The sequence below is a fragment of the Periplaneta americana genome, chromosome 14 (assembly GCF_040183065.1).
Source record: "Periplaneta americana isolate PAMFEO1 chromosome 14, P.americana_PAMFEO1_priV1, whole genome shotgun sequence".
NCBI classification, from domain to species: domain Eukaryota; kingdom Metazoa; phylum Arthropoda; class Insecta; order Blattodea; family Blattidae; genus Periplaneta; species Periplaneta americana.
In genome coordinates this window covers 40,109,838-40,126,435 of record NC_091130.1, presented here as the reverse complement: position 1 = coordinate 40,126,435, position 16,598 = coordinate 40,109,838, and positions in this window count along the sequence as shown.

Here is a 16,598-nt window from a genome sequence, read left to right as displayed (position 1 = left end):
GGAACTTCAACATGAGCAGAATGTGACCCATTACTTTATTCCCAACAAGCTGATAAAGTAAGGTAGTAGGCAACATTAACGTGTACGTGTAATTTAAGAGAAAAGAAGATAAAAACGCAAGCTGCATCTCCTATGTTAAAACACAAGAGGAAATAGATTAACTGAAACCTGACAATATTGATGAAGGACTTACCGGAACTACACTTCTGTACGTCTGTTTTTCTACAATTTTAAGCTCAAAATAGATTACAGCCCACATAAATATCTCTCCTCTCCTCTCCTCTCTCTCCTCTCCTCTCCTCTCCTCTCCCCTCCTCTCCTCTCCTCTCCTCTCCTCTCCTCTCCTCTCCTCTCCTCTCCTCTCCTCTCCTCTCCTCTCCTCGTTTCACCTCTTCTCCCCTCGTTTCACCTCTTCTCCCCTCGTTTCGCCTCTTCTCCCTTCGTTTCCCTTCTTTTCCCTTCTTTTCTCCTCGTTTCGCCTCTTTTCTCCTCGTTTCGCCTCTTTTCTCCTCGTTTCGCCTCTTTTCTCCTCGTTTCGCCTCTTTTCTCCTCGTTTCGCCTCTTCTCCCCTCGTTTCGCCTCTTCTCCCCTCGTTTCGCCTCTTCTCTCCTCGTTTCGCCTCTTTTCTCCTCGTTTCGCCTCTTTTCTCCTCGTTTCGCCTCTTTTCTCCTCGTTTCGCCTCTTTTCTCCTCGTTTCGCCTCTTTTCTCCTCGTTTCGCCTCTTTTCTCCTCGTTTCGCCTCTTTTCTCCTCGTTTCGCCTCTTTTCTCCTCGTTTCGCCTCTTTTCTCCTCGTTTCGCATCTTTTCTCCTCGTTTCGCCTCTTCTCCCCTCGTTTCGCCTCTTCTCCCCTCGTTTCGCCTCTTCTCTCCTCGTTTCGCCTCTTCTCCCCTCGTTTCGCCTCTTCTTCCCTCGTTTCGCCTCTTCTCTCCTCGTTTCGCCTCTTCTCTCCTCGTTTCGCCCCTTCTCTCCTCGTTTCGCCTCTTTTCTCCTCGTTTCGCCTCTTTTCTCCTCGTTTCACCTCTTCTCTCCTCGTTTCGCCTCTTCTCTCCTCGTTTCGCCTCTTCTCTCCTCGTTTCGCCCCTTCTGTCCTCGTTTCGCCTCTTTTCTCCTCGTTTCGCCTCTTTTCTCCTCGTTTCGCCTCTTTTCTCCTCGTTTCGCCTCTTCTCTCCTCGTTTCGCCTCTTCTCTCCTCGTTTCACCTCTTCTCTCCTCGTTTCGCCTCTTTTCTCCTCGTTTCGCCTCTTTTCTCCTCGTTTCGCCTTTCTCCTCGTTTCGCCTCTTCTCTCCTCGTTTCGCCCCTTCTCCCCTCGTTTCGCCTCTTCTCTCCTCGTTCCGCCTCTTCTCCCCTCGTTTCGCCTCTTCTCCCCTCGTTTCGCCTCTTCTCTCCTCGTTTCGCCTCTTCTCTCCTCGTTTCGCCCCTTCTCTCCTCGTTTCGCCTCTTTTCTCCTCGTTTCGCCTCTTCTCTCCTCGTTTCACCTCTTCTCTCCTCGTTTCGCCTCTTCTCGCCTCTTCTCTCCTCGTTTCGCCTCTTCTCTCATCGTCTCGTCCCTTATCTCCTTGTCTCGTCTCATTTCTTCTCTCTTCGTCTCATTTCTCCTCTCATCGTCTCGCCTTTTCCCTCTTCGTCTCTCCTCTTCTCTCCTCATCTCGTCCCTTATCTCCTTGTCTCGTCTCATTTCTTCTCTCTTCGTCTCATTTCTCCTCTCATCGTCTCGCCTCTTCATCTCGCCTCTTCTCTCCTCATCTCGTCCCTTATCTCCTTGTCTCTTCTCATTTCTCCTCTCTTCGTCTCATTTCTTCCCTCCTCGTCTCGCCTCTTCTCTCCTCGTCTCGCCTTTTCCCTCTTCGTCTCGCCTCTTCTCTCCTCATCTCGTCCCTTATCTCCTAGTCTCGTCTCGTTTCTTCTCTCTTCGTCTCGCCTCTACTCTCCTCGTCTCGCTACTTCTCTCCTCATCTCATCCTTAATCTCCTTGTCTCGTCACGTCTCTTCTCTCTTCGTCTCACCTCTACTCTCCTCGTCTCGCGTCTTCTCTCCTCATCTCGTCCCTTATCTCCTTGTCTCGTCTCTTCTCGTTTCTTCTCTCCGTCTCGTTCCTTCTCTCTTCGTCTCGTCCCTTCTCTCCTCATCTCATCCCTTATCTCCTTGTCTCGTCTCTTCTCGTTTCTTCTCTCCGTCTCGTTCCTTCTCTCTTCGTCTCGTCCCTTCTCTCCTCATCTCATCCCTTATCTCCTTGTCTCGTCTCTTCTCGTTTCTTCTCTCCGTCTCGTTCCTTCTCTCTTCGTCTCGTCCCTTCTCTCCTCATCTCATCCCTTATCTCCTTGTCTCGTCTCTTCTCGTTTCTTCTCTCCGTCTCGTTCCTTCTCTCTTCGTCTCGTCCCTTCTCTCCTCATCTCATCCCTTATCTCCTTGTCTCGTCTCTTCTCGTTTCTTCTCTCCGTCTCGTTCCTTCTCTCTTCGTCACGTCTCTCTTCTCTTCGTCTCGTTTCTTCTCTCTTCATGTCGCTCGTGGTAGCGTAGTTGGTATAGCGCTTGCCTTCTGTGCTTGAGGTTGCGGGTTCGATCCCGTCCGAGGTCGATGGCATTTAAGTGTGCTTAAATGCTACTGGCTCATGTCAGTAGATTTACTGGCATGTAAACGAACTCTTGAGGGACAAAATTCCGGCACACCGGCGACGCTGATATAACCTCTGCAGTTGCGAGCGTCGTTAAATAAACCATAATTTAATTTAATTTCTCTCCTCTCCTCTCCTCTCCTCTCCTCTCCTCTCCTCTCCTCTCCTCTCCTCTCCTCTCCTCTCCTCTCCTCTCCTCTCCTCTCCTCTCCTCTCCTGCTTTGCCTGCCCTTGACTCGACTCGTCTTTTCTGTCTTACCTGTCCTGTCTGCATGAGGACATTGTCCGTTGACCATCACAATATTTCCATGTGATTATATTATAGAAGGAACTTTCTAACTGTGCAGCTTTCCGATTTGATATCATATTTCATTATCCTTAAACATATTATAATGATATCCTTAAACATATTATAATGATGATGTGTTTATTTTTCACTTCAGCATTTATTACAGATAAGGAAATCATCTCCATCATCATCATCATCATCATCATCATCATCATCATCATCATCATCATCATGGTTTCACAATCCCCTTCCACGTCTCCCAACATCCAGTCTTCAGCTTTCCGTATCCATCCACTGACCTTCAATTATATTCATCCGCTTTAGCTGTTCAATTCTGAATCTTGATAATGTAGTTTATTTCTGATTATAGTTGTATTAATGCATTTCCTAGGTTCTGTTACATGTTTGTTGAGATTTTTCGCTTTCTTCTTAGTTCATTCTTGACATTTGAGTGTCTCTTTTAATATTTAATATTACTTTTACAAGTTCCTGTTACTTTTGCTCCTTGTTTAGCTCAACTGTCAACCAATTAATTTCCATAAATTCCAATATGAATATGTCGGAATATAGTTCCTGCCTCAGAGTCCCCTTGTATTTTTTATTTTTTTTTATTTTATTGGGTTAATTTACGACGCTGTATCAACATCTAGGTTATTTAGCATGTGAATGATATGAAGGTCATAATGCCGGTGAAATGAGTCCGGAGTCCAGCACCGAAAGTTACCCAGCATTTGCTCGTATTGGGTTGAGGGAAAAACCCCGGAAAAAACCTCAACCAGGTAACTTGCCCCAACCGGGATTCGAACCCGGGCCACCTGGTTTCGCAGCCAGACGAGCTGACCGTTACTCCACAGATGTGGACAGCAAGGTAGATAATTACAATGTTCATCGGCTAGCAAAGCGCTAACAGTTGGACTCATGGTCACGAGTTAATTTTATGACTGATGCTCCACCGCTAGATAATCTCGCAGTTGATGTAGCGTCATTAAATAACAGATGAAATGTAGGGTAAAACTATAATAAAGAAACTGAAATCCCATTTACATCCGACGAAGAAAGTGAAGTTCAGATGCAAAATGAACTTTAGCGTTCTGAAGTAACAAAACTAGTTCAGACAAAAATAATGTTAGAAGTTGGTATGTTGTAGAATGTGTAACCTTGATCAGATACCTATAATTATGTGGTAATAAACCCAACTAGTTCAGACAAAAATAATGTTCGAAGTTGGTATGTTGTAGAATGTGTAACCTCGATCAGATACCCATAATTATGTGGTAATAAATCCAACTAGTTCAGACAAAAATAATGTTCGAAGTTGGTATGTTGTAGAATGTGTAACCTTGATCAGATACCTATAATTGTGTGGTAATAAACCCAATTAGTTCAGACAAAAATAATATTCGAAGTTGGTGTGTTGTAGAATGTGTAACCTTGATCAGATACCTATAATTATGTGGTAATAAACCCAACTAGTTCAGACAAAAAATAATGTTCGAAGTTGGTGTGGTGTAGAATGTGTAACTTTGATCAGATACCTATAATTATGTGGTAATAAACCCTACTAGTTCAGACAAAAATAATAATCGAAGTTGGTGTGTTGTAGGATGTGTAACCTTGATCAGATACCTATAATTATGGGGTAATAAACCCAACTAGTTCAGACATAAATAATGTTCGAAGTTGGTGTGTTGTAGAATGTGTAACCTTGATCAGATACCTATAATTATATGGTAATAAACCCAACTAGTTCAGACAAAAATAATGTTCGAAGTTGGTGTGTTGTAGAATGTGTAACCTCGATCAGATATCCATAATTATGTGGTAATAAACCCAACTAGTTCAGACAAAATAATGTTCGAAGTTGGTGTGTTGTAGAATGTATAACCTTGATCAGATAATTATGTGGTAATAAACCCAACTAGTTCATACAAAAATAATGTTCGAAGTTAGTGTGTTGTAGAATGAGTAACTTTGATCAGATAATTATGTGGTAATAAACCCAACTAGTTCAGACAAAAATAATGTTCGAAGTTATTGTGTTGTAGAATGCGTAACCTTGATTAGATATGTGGTAATAAACCCAACTAGTTCAGACAAAAATAATGTTCGAAGTTGGTGTGTTGTAGAATGTGTAACCTTGATTAGATACCTACAATTATGTGGTAATAAACCCAACTAGTTCAGACAAAAATAATGTTCGAAGTTGGTGTGTTGTAGAATGTGTAACCTTGATCAGATACCTATAATTATGTGGTAATAAACCCAACTGGTTCAAACAAAAATAATGTTCGAAGTTGGTATGTTGTAGAATGTGTAACCTTGATCAGATACCTACAATTATGTGGTAATAAACCCATCTTACTCTAGTTGGAGGAGCGCCAGTTCCGGTTCCGAATTACAGAGGTCTTGTGTTCATTGCCCCGTAACACCCACAATATATACTCCCTTCGAACTGGCGTCGTCCACCCAGGCCCGTGTTAAATAAACAGGTCCGAGCAGGCGTCTTGCCAACTATTTGCTCTTGGGCCTCAATAAAAAGAGCAATACTTTCTGTTTCTTTAGGGGTTACATATCCATTCCATAAATAAGACTAATGTTAATTCTAGATTTATAGCGAGCGTACAAGGATTCATACAAATGGTTAAACGTTAAGATTAATTCTAAATGTGTTATTCCTCATTTTAATAGGCGACGTGAACGGTTACAAAACACATTGTTATGTAGTCGTTATAGAGGAGTTTGTACTGCACATAAACATTTCGAAGTGGTCCTTGAATTCATGTAGTATAAATTTGAGACTGTTTTTTTTTTTTACTAGGATAAGACGAACTCATCATCTGGACACATTTAACTTAAAATAAGACAGCGACTTCCTCAAAGACCAACATCTTAATCTCAGTCATCATTCTCATCTCCTTCCTCCTCTCCCTCTGACAATTTCTTTAGCTTCTGCTTATTTACGGCGATCATCGCATTTATAAACAGCTCTGGCGCTCATCGTTAACTTTCTTCACCGTCTTATGACATCTGTTTGGTATTATTTCCGTTTGTATCTTACATTGGAACTTTAACTGAAGGGCCAATTATTTTTAATGGTGGATAGAGATAACAGTTATTGCTAAATTGTTCCATAACGTATTGCGTCCTAAATTATATGTCAATTCAATATACTAGTTGTATAGCACTAAATGTTGTCGGCATTGTGGTGTTGGTGTTGCTGTGGTTGGTGTGTAGCTATATTGCGTTGTTGCTGCTGTAGTGTTGCTATAGTTGGTGTGTTGCTGATGTGGTGTTGCTATAGTTGCTGTGTTGTTGCTTCTGTGGTGTTGCTATAGTTGCTGTGTTGTTGCTGTTGTGGTGTTGCTATAGTTGCTGTGTTGTTGCTACTGTGGTGTTAATATAGTAGGTGTGTTATTGCTGCTGTGGTGTTGCTGTAGTAGGTGTGTTGTTGCTGCTGTGGTGTTGCTGTAGTAGGTGTATTGTTGTCCCTGCTGTATTGTTACTATAGTAGGTGTGTTGTTCCTACTGTGATGTTGCTGTAGTAGGTGTATTGTTGTCCCTGCTGTATTGTTACTATAGTAGGTGTGTTGTTTCTGCTGTGGTGTTGCTGTAGTAGGTGTGTTGTTGCTGCTGTGGTGTTGCTGTAGTAGGTGTGTTGTTGCTGCTGTGGTGTTGCTGTAGTAGGTGTGTTGTTGCTGTAGTAGGTGTATTGTTGTCCCTGCTGTATTGTTACTATAGTAGGTGTGTTGTTTCTGCTGTGGTGTTGCTGTAGTAGGTGTGTTGTTGCTGCTGTGGTGTTGCTGTAGTAGGTGTGTTGTTGCTGCTGTGGTGTTGCTGTAGTAGGTGTGTTGTTGCTGCTGTGGTGTTGCTGTAGTAGGTGTATTGTTGTCCCTGCTGTATTGTTACTATAGTAGGTGTGTTGTTTCTGCTGTGGTGTTGCTGTAGTAGGTGTGTTGTTTCTGCTGTGGTGTTGCTGTAGTAGGTGTGTTGTTGCTGCTGTGGTGTTGCTGTAGTAGATGTGTTGTTGCTGCTGTGGTGTTGCTGTAGTAGGTGTGTTGTTGCTGCTGTGGTGTTGCTGTAGTAGGTGTATTGTTGTCCCTGCTGTATTGTTACTATAGTAGGTGTGTTGTTTCTGCTGTGGTGTTGCTGTAGTAGGTGTATTGTTGCTGCTGTAGTGTTCCTATAGTAGGTTTATTGTTGCTGCTGTAGTGTTACTATAGTAGGTTTGTTGTTGCTGCTGTGGTGTTGCTGTAGTAGGTTTATTGTTGCTGCTGTAGTGTTCCTATAGTAGGTTTGTTGTTGCTGCTGTGGTGTTCCTATAGTAGGTTTATTGTTGCTGCTGTAGTGTTCCTATAGTAGGTTTGTTGTTGCTGCTGTGGTGTTACTGTAGTAGGTGCATTGTTGTCCCTGCTGTATTGTTACTATAGTAGGTGTGTTGTTTCTGCTGTGGTGTTGCTGTAGTAGGTGTATTGTTGCTGCTGTAGTTTTCTTATAGCAGGTGTGTTTTTTTGCTTCGGTGTTTCAATAGTAGGTGTATTGCTGCTGTGGAATTGCTATATTGATGTTTTCTTGCTTTTTTATTTTTTATTTTAGTAGGTTATTTTACGACGCTTTATCAACAGCTTAGGTTATTTAGCGTCTGAATGAGATGAAGGTGATAATGCCGGTAAAATGAGTCGGGGTCCAGCACCGAAAGTTACCCAGCATTTGCTTATATTGGGTTGAGGGAAAACCCCGAAAAAACCTCAACCAGGTAACTTGCTCCGACCGGGAATCGAACCCGGGCCACCTGGTTTCGCGGCCAGACTCGCTAACCATTACTCCACAGGTGTGGACTGTTTTCTTGCTGTAGTTGTGTTTTTCTATGGTGTTACTGTAGTTGATGTATTATTGCTGTTGCAGTAGTTGGTGTATTGTTGGTAGGGTTACCAACTCTGCCGAATTTTCCGGGAACTCTCGTATGTGAGCTGATATTTTTAGATTCTCCCGGCTTCCGTATTGATCTCTTAATCTCCTGTGTTTATTTTTCTCAATCATGATACCCAATTTTTAATGAAATATAATAATAATAATAATAATAATAATAATAATAATAATAATAATAATAAAAGTACCCGCCATATATATATGAACTGACAATAACATCGATAATTTAGCAGGTCGATACAATTCAGTTCCGGTGATCCTCTAAGGTTAAGTATTACTCTATGCACATATGTTTATAAGGAATTTTTTTTTCAACTTGCATAGCAGGATAAAAAATTAAATGTTCTGCAGCATATTGTTGACAAATATGAATACGTTAAAACTGAGAAATATTGTATTTTAAAATATTATTGCATTCGGCATAATGTGACCTAAATCATATTTGTGTTACAGTTAAATTGATAGTTTTATATTAAAAATATAAACCATTCAATCAATGAATTCAGTCTTCACACCCCAAAAAGTTGCACTGAAATTTGTCGTGACCAAGTCTCCCGTATTTTTGTGTTGGTCGCCCTAGTTGGTGTTGCTATAGTTGTGTTGCTGCTGTTATTTTGCTGTAGTTTGTGTGTTGTTGGTGTTGCTGTAGTTGGCGTGATGTTGATGTTGCTCTAGTTGTATTGCTGCTGTGGTGTTGCTATAGTTGGTATGTTTTTGGTGTTGCTGTAGTTGGTGTTTTGTTGGTGTTGTTATAGCTGATGTGTTGTTGCTATTGCTGTATTTTGTGTTGCTGTAGTTGGTGTATTCTTCATGACATCCTTCGTACATGACCCTTTAGTGGACTCTAATACAATCCCAATCGTCATAAAATTTCTTCAGAATTGAGCTTCAGCAATGATCGTCTTTACTATCGTCCAACTTAACTAAACACTATGGTTTATTATATCTGATAGGAACTATGGCGATGATCATCCAGCAATCAGCGCCATAAATCATATTCTATTCCTGTCAGTAATTCGAATTCTCCTGCCATGTTAATATTACATTCTTCCTCCACTATCGCTTATAATCTTAGTAACTCTGCATGTTTGCCGTCAGTGAGATCGGAACGGACCATGTGCCCAGGAAGTTGATTTTATGATTCCATAAACCAGTGAGAAAATAGAATAATAGTGGGAACTGATGTTCGGATGACAGCAAACTGTTGGAATTCAAATTCTGAAAAATCCAAAGGATTTATTTCAACCGAATGCATTGCTGGAAATAAATTTTCTTTCCATTTGAAATAAAGGCGTTGCTGCTTTTGAAATATAAGCAGGAATATCTTCCGAGGCACTTTGCTTCTATCAAGTTACAAACTAGGGATCCCGTCTCTTTTCATCAACTCCCGCTGAGGATCTCTGCTTCACTGGACTCCTGGTGAGATTTGCTTATCCTTTTTACTCCGTTGCTTCCCTTTTTCTCTCGCGCATTATAAAGAACGTGAAAGGAAAACGTGAGAAATGGATAGGTTGGAAATTTAGTAAGATTTATTAAATAGTAAACGCTATGAGTTCTATCGTGTGGGTTTACCACCATTCGTTACATTTTCCTTAAATTACATAAATATAATTATAAATTATCTAAGATTCTGTTAGTAATGAAAATACACCGCCACAGTAAACTATTAGAAAGAGGTGCTTATGTTTCAATGCTATGCTGGGAGTTTGGTTTGAATCCCGCTTCCGTTGAGAACACGGTTACTTTGTATGCTATTTTATGTAATTGTAAGGTGAATATTGGGTAATACAATGGAGAATTGCGAAACTTTCGAATGATGATATCGCAAATTATGTCAAGGATAAATAACAAAACAATAATAATAAAATAAACCACCGTCATAGCACAGTCGGCTGAGGCGCTTGCCTCCCGATATTAACTTGCGCTCGAGCGTGGGTTCAATTTCCGCTTGGGCTGATTACCTGGTTGAGATTTTTACGAGTTTTCCCAAACCGTAAGGCGAATGTCAGGTAATCTATGGCGAATCCTCGGCCTCATCTTGCCAAATGCCATCTCGCTCTCACCAATTCCATCGGCGCTAAATAATCGAGTACTGGGTGTATCAGAAATACTGCTGTACGTTTGATTGCACTGTGTGACGACAGTATTATTGTTACAGGAAATATGACATTACTTTTGAAAAGGGAATTCTTCATGTAACATCAATACCACACCACATAGTTGTGTGAATTTGGTGTAAGGAAAGGTGCAAGCGACGAACATTGGTTAAGAAAATGGCCTTCTCTGATGAAGCTGTTTCCCATGTTGACGGACATGTTAATCGACACAACTGTCATTATGCTAGAGAGAATCAAGTTATTGAAGAGATAGTTTAAGATACGGAAAAGTCGCAGTTTTGGGCTATGATTGGATGGGAATAATTGTTAGGAATGCGAATCTTGGATGAGACTGTTAATGTTGATCGATATTGTGATATCCTGAATGAAATTGTGGTCCCAGTGATGCAAACTGCTGAACACGAACATTGCTTATTCTAGCAGGACGGTCCCCCCTTTCATTATGCTATTGCGGCGAGGGAAATTTTGAATCGTGATTTACAAAACAGGTGGATGGGAAGAAGAGGACAGACAGAATGGCCAGCCCGTTCCCCTGATCTCACAGTCTGTGACTATTGGTTGTAGGGTTATTTGAATATTTATGTCCGGAAATTGTAAGACGTCAACATGCTGAAAATAGCAATACTTGAGGAAGAAATTCATGATATTCTAATAGACATATATCACAATCAATGAATGACTTCCAAAAGCGTTGCCAATTATGCTTGGCTATGAATGGTGGACAGTTTGATGCAATAAAGTGACTTGGTTATTATTGCTGCAAGTGACCTGTTTAATTTGAAGAATTGTCTTTCCAACAGTAATGTCATATTTCCTGTAAAAATAATACTGGCATCAAGAATATATAACAAAATTTATAATAGTTCTAGTATTAAATTTAAAAAGTCATGCATTGATTTTATAAATAATGAAAAGTTGTAAATTTAAATTTAGTCTATATATTCTTATTGTGTTGTAAACTAAGACAAATTGTATTATATATTTCTTAATTTCAATTCAGGAATCCGCCCCCGAAGCAAGAGTTCTACTCTTTCAGGGGTGAGCTGAAGTTCTTTTCTGTTTATATTATATTTCATGTTACAATTAGTAGCAAAATAAATAAATACACATTGCAATTAAACGCACAACTATATTTCTGATACAATCTTTAGTTGATACTGCATCGTTAAATAACAAACTAAAAAATTATAAATAACAGTAAAATTATATGGCGAAGTTAAATATTAATAAAAAATAGCTAGGCCTATAACTATTTCTTCAGTGTAGTAAAACCCAATCAGCGCTCTATTAGGAATATATTGGGACGTACCTATAGAATAGGCTTCGTGAACCAGTTTTGGGAATTAAACCACAGTTACATTGGTTTGAGTGGCTTATTTTCGTTTCAGTTTACAAATGAAGAGAATGGATCTATTACAAAAGAAATAATTAATGAGGGCATACAATATGTTTTCTCTTCATATTAAGAGACGTGCCGAAATTAGTCGCATTTATGATGATGATGATTATGATTGTAATGTTTATGTACTAATATGTCCACAGTTTGAAGTAACATTTATTATAAAACAAATGGACGCAATATCTATTTATAAATCAGAATTTTTCTCAAAGAAAGACTGGGCCTTTGTGTGAACTTGGGAATTAATAGAAGTTACATCACTGATAAAAATAACAGGAAAAGCGTGGAAACTCTGGCGAGTGAACACGGAATATATATTCATAAATGCGGGAGAATGCGTTAGTAATTCACTTGAATTGATACGGTTGAACTGTGGCGAATCTTATGGGCGTGGTTGTACGATTTTAGACAAATTCTCCTCGGCTCATAAAAAATACATGGAGATTTTAACAGTCGCGGAACTCATTTAAAAATAGAAGAACGAATGTTTATTTAAGAGGCTACATACGCTGTGTAAATTCCCATAAAGTGCTTTTGTTCTCTCGTGTTAGCGACTGTTTGAAAAAGGGTGGGACCAATTTTGTTTATTTAGCTGTCAGCTGGCGTAAAGGGACTTCGAAAAATAATTACTGTTTCTTATTTGCTTTATTGCTTCGAATTTAACGAATCTCGTAAAGGCCTGTTTGCGTAACAGTGAAGATGAGGGATCTACAAGAGGAGAAGGCCAAAACCTGATAGCCCATAAACCAAGATAGGTGTCCTTTTTGTGCTGAGATAATTTCATATTGTTGTTATACTCACTGAAGAGCGTGAAAAAAATTTACCATGGTGCGTAAAGTTGCATTTTACCCATTTTTATCAGTGCATAAAGTGAGCCATTACAACAGCTGTCTGCAGAAATGTCATTGCAATGCCTGTTACTACGTGACATTGCAGGGGCCGGCAAGGAATACACGTGGATAAATATATAATAAGATGCGAAACTGCGGTCAGCACCATCTGGCGGCAGGGGGCTCAAATATGATCAGCGCCGATGTCGTAGGTGGTGAACATTAGAACTACGTGTTGGGTACATTACTCAGAGTTCTCTGTTTATCCATTCGTTTGAGATGTTAGTCGAGAAGACAAGATGGCAACCAGAAACTTGCTAATAAGTGAACATAAAGTGATACTATGTGTGTGCAAAAGCAGTGTATGTTAAACAATGATGTTTATGGACGTTGTAAAAATAGTGTTGTTGAATGTATTATAAAGTAATAGTAATATAATAAATTGAACTGAGTAGTTTTGAGCTGTACACTAAATACCCAAAGAATACAATCCCAATTATCTAACCTTTTGCTTTATTTCTATATCTGTCTGGTTATATTTTAATCTGGTAGTGTAAAATAGATCGTCTCTTTTATCTTTCTGTTGTCTCCGGTAAGAATTTTCAGTGGAAGATGCTGTGAGGAATAAAAATGTAAATGTTTTATTTTACATCTTGATTACACAACTTTTAACACTGTATCACTTCGGAATTTGTATGATAATAACTTTCTTGTGTTAAATATTATTAACGTACCTTGTTAACATGTTTCGACTTATTTTTCGGTCATCTTCGGAACTGGTCGTTGTTGGTTTTGGCGCATCTTGTTTCCTGTGTGGGTGCGTTTTGTAGCGTATTTGTTTTGAAATTGAGTTGCGTGTTGAGTATATCGTTGGGTTGTTTTCGTGTCTGTATATTTCGTATTGTTCTAGTGTGTTGAGTTTCTGGCTTTTTGGTTGGATGTGCAGTATTTCCATGTCTGTGTTGATATCTCTGTAGGTGTGGTTGGCATTTGTGATATGTTCTGCATATGTGGAGGTGTTTTGCAGTTTTGTTATGGCTTTGATGTGTTCTTTGTGACGTGTTTGAAATGATCTGGCTGTCTGTCCTATGTAGAAGTTGTTGCAGGTGTTTTATTTTAATTGGGTTAGTTTTGAATATCGGTGAGGGTAGGAAGGAATACTTTCTACATAGTTTAGCATTTTCGTCACCAGGTGCGCTGCTAAATGCACGGAGTGATTAGTTTTTATTTTCACTACTTGGTGCGCTGCTAGATGTAATAAGTCCTCCTCCCAACAGGTGGCAGAAAGATCAATTTCTACATTAGCGCCTCTAGCATGTGTTATAGGAAACTCAGTAAATTTCGCATCCTATTATATATTTATCCAGGGAATACACATCTCCCCTCCAACCAACCTTTTGTAGGTATACATTGAACAAGCAGCTACCAATGGCGTAACATATAGTTAGTTAAGCAAGACTCTGTCCAAAGGTAGGAAACGTGTATTTAAAGAAGAATGGGAGGAGACGCATTTTTCTTGTGCTTATGAAAACCATAGTATAGGTTTATTGTACTTGAAAGTTTTAAAGGTCATTTATCAACACAATATTAAATGTCATTATAATGTAGTCCATGTCATAAAGAGCATCAGAAGATCGCAGGTATTTATGAACATTTTAAATCCAAATTGCTGTACGAAGGGCAATAGCAAAACGTATTAGATATTTACGATATCTTGCGATTATTCATTACAATGATAGATATCTGATGTTCCTAATTGTGTCAGGTGAATGCATGCAGTTGTGTAACTTCATCCATTCTCCTGTAACTTCATCCCTCTTAGCTCCAAACATTTTCCTAATAACCTTATTCTGGAACACACTTAATTTCTGTTCCTGTAATATAACTGTTTTATAAATTCTAGCTTTCAGATTTTTTAACAACAGACTAGATGTCAAAAGCTTTTCAACCCAATAATAACAGGCATTTGCCATATTTATTCTGCGTTTAATTTCCTTTCCAGTGTCGTTTATATTTGTTACTGTTGCTCCAAGATATTTGAATTTTTCCTCCTCTTCGAAGAATAAATTTCCAGTTTTTATATTTCCATTTCGTACAATATTCTGGTCTCGAGACACAATCATATACTTTGTCATTTCGGGATTTACTTCCAAACCTACCGCTTTACTTGCTCCAAGTAAAATTTCCGTATTTTCCCTAATCGTTTGTGGATTTTCTCCTAACATATTCACGTCATCCACATAGAAAAGAAACTCATGTAACCCGTGCAATTATTATTATTATTATTATTATTATTATTATTATTATTATTATTATTATTATTATTATTATTAGTATTATTATTAATATTATTGCATTGTTTTCTGTATTGATATTATTTATATTTGCTATGTATTTTTATACTGGTTGTGTGAAAGAGAAGGCCTTATGGCTTTAACTCTACCAGTACCAGTAAAAATGAATCTAATAAGTAAATAATGAATAAATAATCTAAATTGTAGGAAAAGGTCATTGTAATATCAATATATCCCACAAAAATGCATTTTCACCAGTCTCTTTTTTTTTAGTAGGTTATTTTACGAGGCTTTATCAACATCTTAGGTTATTTAGCGTCTGAATGAGATGAAGGTGATAATGCCGGTAAAATGAGTCCGGGGTCCAGTACCGAAAGTTACACAGCATTTCCTCATATTGGGTTGAGGGAAAACCCCGGAAAAACCTCAACCAGGTAATTTGTTCCGACCGGGAATCGAACCCGAGCCACTGGTTTCGCGGCCAGACGTGCTAACCGTTACTCCGCATGTGTGGACTTCACCAGTCTCCAAGGTCAAGTTTTGAATCATGAATAGAACGTTAACTGCAGAACAAACAACATTCAAGTGTTCTCCTATAGTACGTGTTCCATCTGCCAATATATATACACAGATACATAGTTTTATTTTTACTTCAATTTTTATTGTACCTGAGTTTTTTAATGTACTTCACTCCCACCCCTTCTACTAAAGAAGTTCAATCGTCCTCCACACAGATCCAAGACCGCATATACAGTCATAGTAGCCTTACGGTCATAGTAAACAGTACGTTCCAAAAATATCTTCTCGTTTTGCAGTGACGAAAGAGCTTTCAGTATTGCATCATTTTCCATTTGCCTACGTCTCATCCCGGTTTCCCCAACCTGCTTCTATTCGCCTTTCTGTAAATGCTAGCTCTTTTCTGAGAACATTAATTTCTGTTAGGAATTGGACGTATACGTAATATTACAGAACTGTTTAAAAATAACTTAAATAAAAGAGCCTCGTTAAGTAATTAACTGTCACGTGATTTCCTCCCTTTCTACGACGCTGCGACGTAACCACTTGGACGGACAGTAGATAGCATGTCTGAGTAACTTTATCTTTTCGGATCGGGCAGAAGTGAAGATTGAATTTACAGTACGTAAGTTCTCTTTTATAGAGTAGGTACAGAATTATTTCAACATGAGTTACTGATACGAAATACGAACCTGGTAATTGGAATTACGTACAATAGTCTATAGTGCGATAATATGCACATTAGAACTGAAGCCTGTATCGAAATGAACGGCCACCATTTAAAAAAATATGTTTGAATATCCATATTATGATTATTTTTCAATTTAACTTCATTCTCTATATTGTACGCTAATGTGCTGTAGACAGTATAATATACACTGCATAATGAATACGTCCTCATGAAAAGCTCAGTTCGTGAGTAAAAACACTCATTGTTAATACTGTACTGTACTTTGATTAAACAAAAACCCAATGAAAATTATGAAACTCAAAATCGCGATATTTCCTAGTTTACGTAAATGGATGAACTACTTTTCTTCCCTCCTATACCTAGTAAAGTGATTTGTTTGTATATTACGCCAGTATCATCGAACTCCAGTCGTGGAAGGGGGTAGCAAACGGTGTTTCCGGTTCTTAATCGTTGATCCAAAGGTATAGCCAGGTTAATATTAGAAATGTTTGTAAAAATAAAATGATGTCCCTGTCTTATATATTATCTCCGTACATCCTTGGACAGAATACGGTCACTAGTAATAACTTCGGAACAGCAGTGAAATTCAGAGTAATCTCTGTACATCGGTACTATTTTGTTTGACTGCCTGTAACTTTCCCAATCTACATTTCTATATTCTGGATATATCGTCACTTATTTAAATTCTCATGGTGTTTTCGTGTTCCACTATTTTTATGCGTCGTTAAACTTTGTATATCATTCGGTAATGCGCTCTCTGTATGTCCAAGTCTTTCAGAGGACGAATGCATAGAAGATGCTGCTCGGATGGCTCTCAGCCAAAACTCGTTCACGAGCTGTCACTAATCTTATTACAGCCATGCTCTCATATTGGAAGTCAGTGACGCCATTTTTCCTGGACCAATTAGCCCTGTCAGACATCA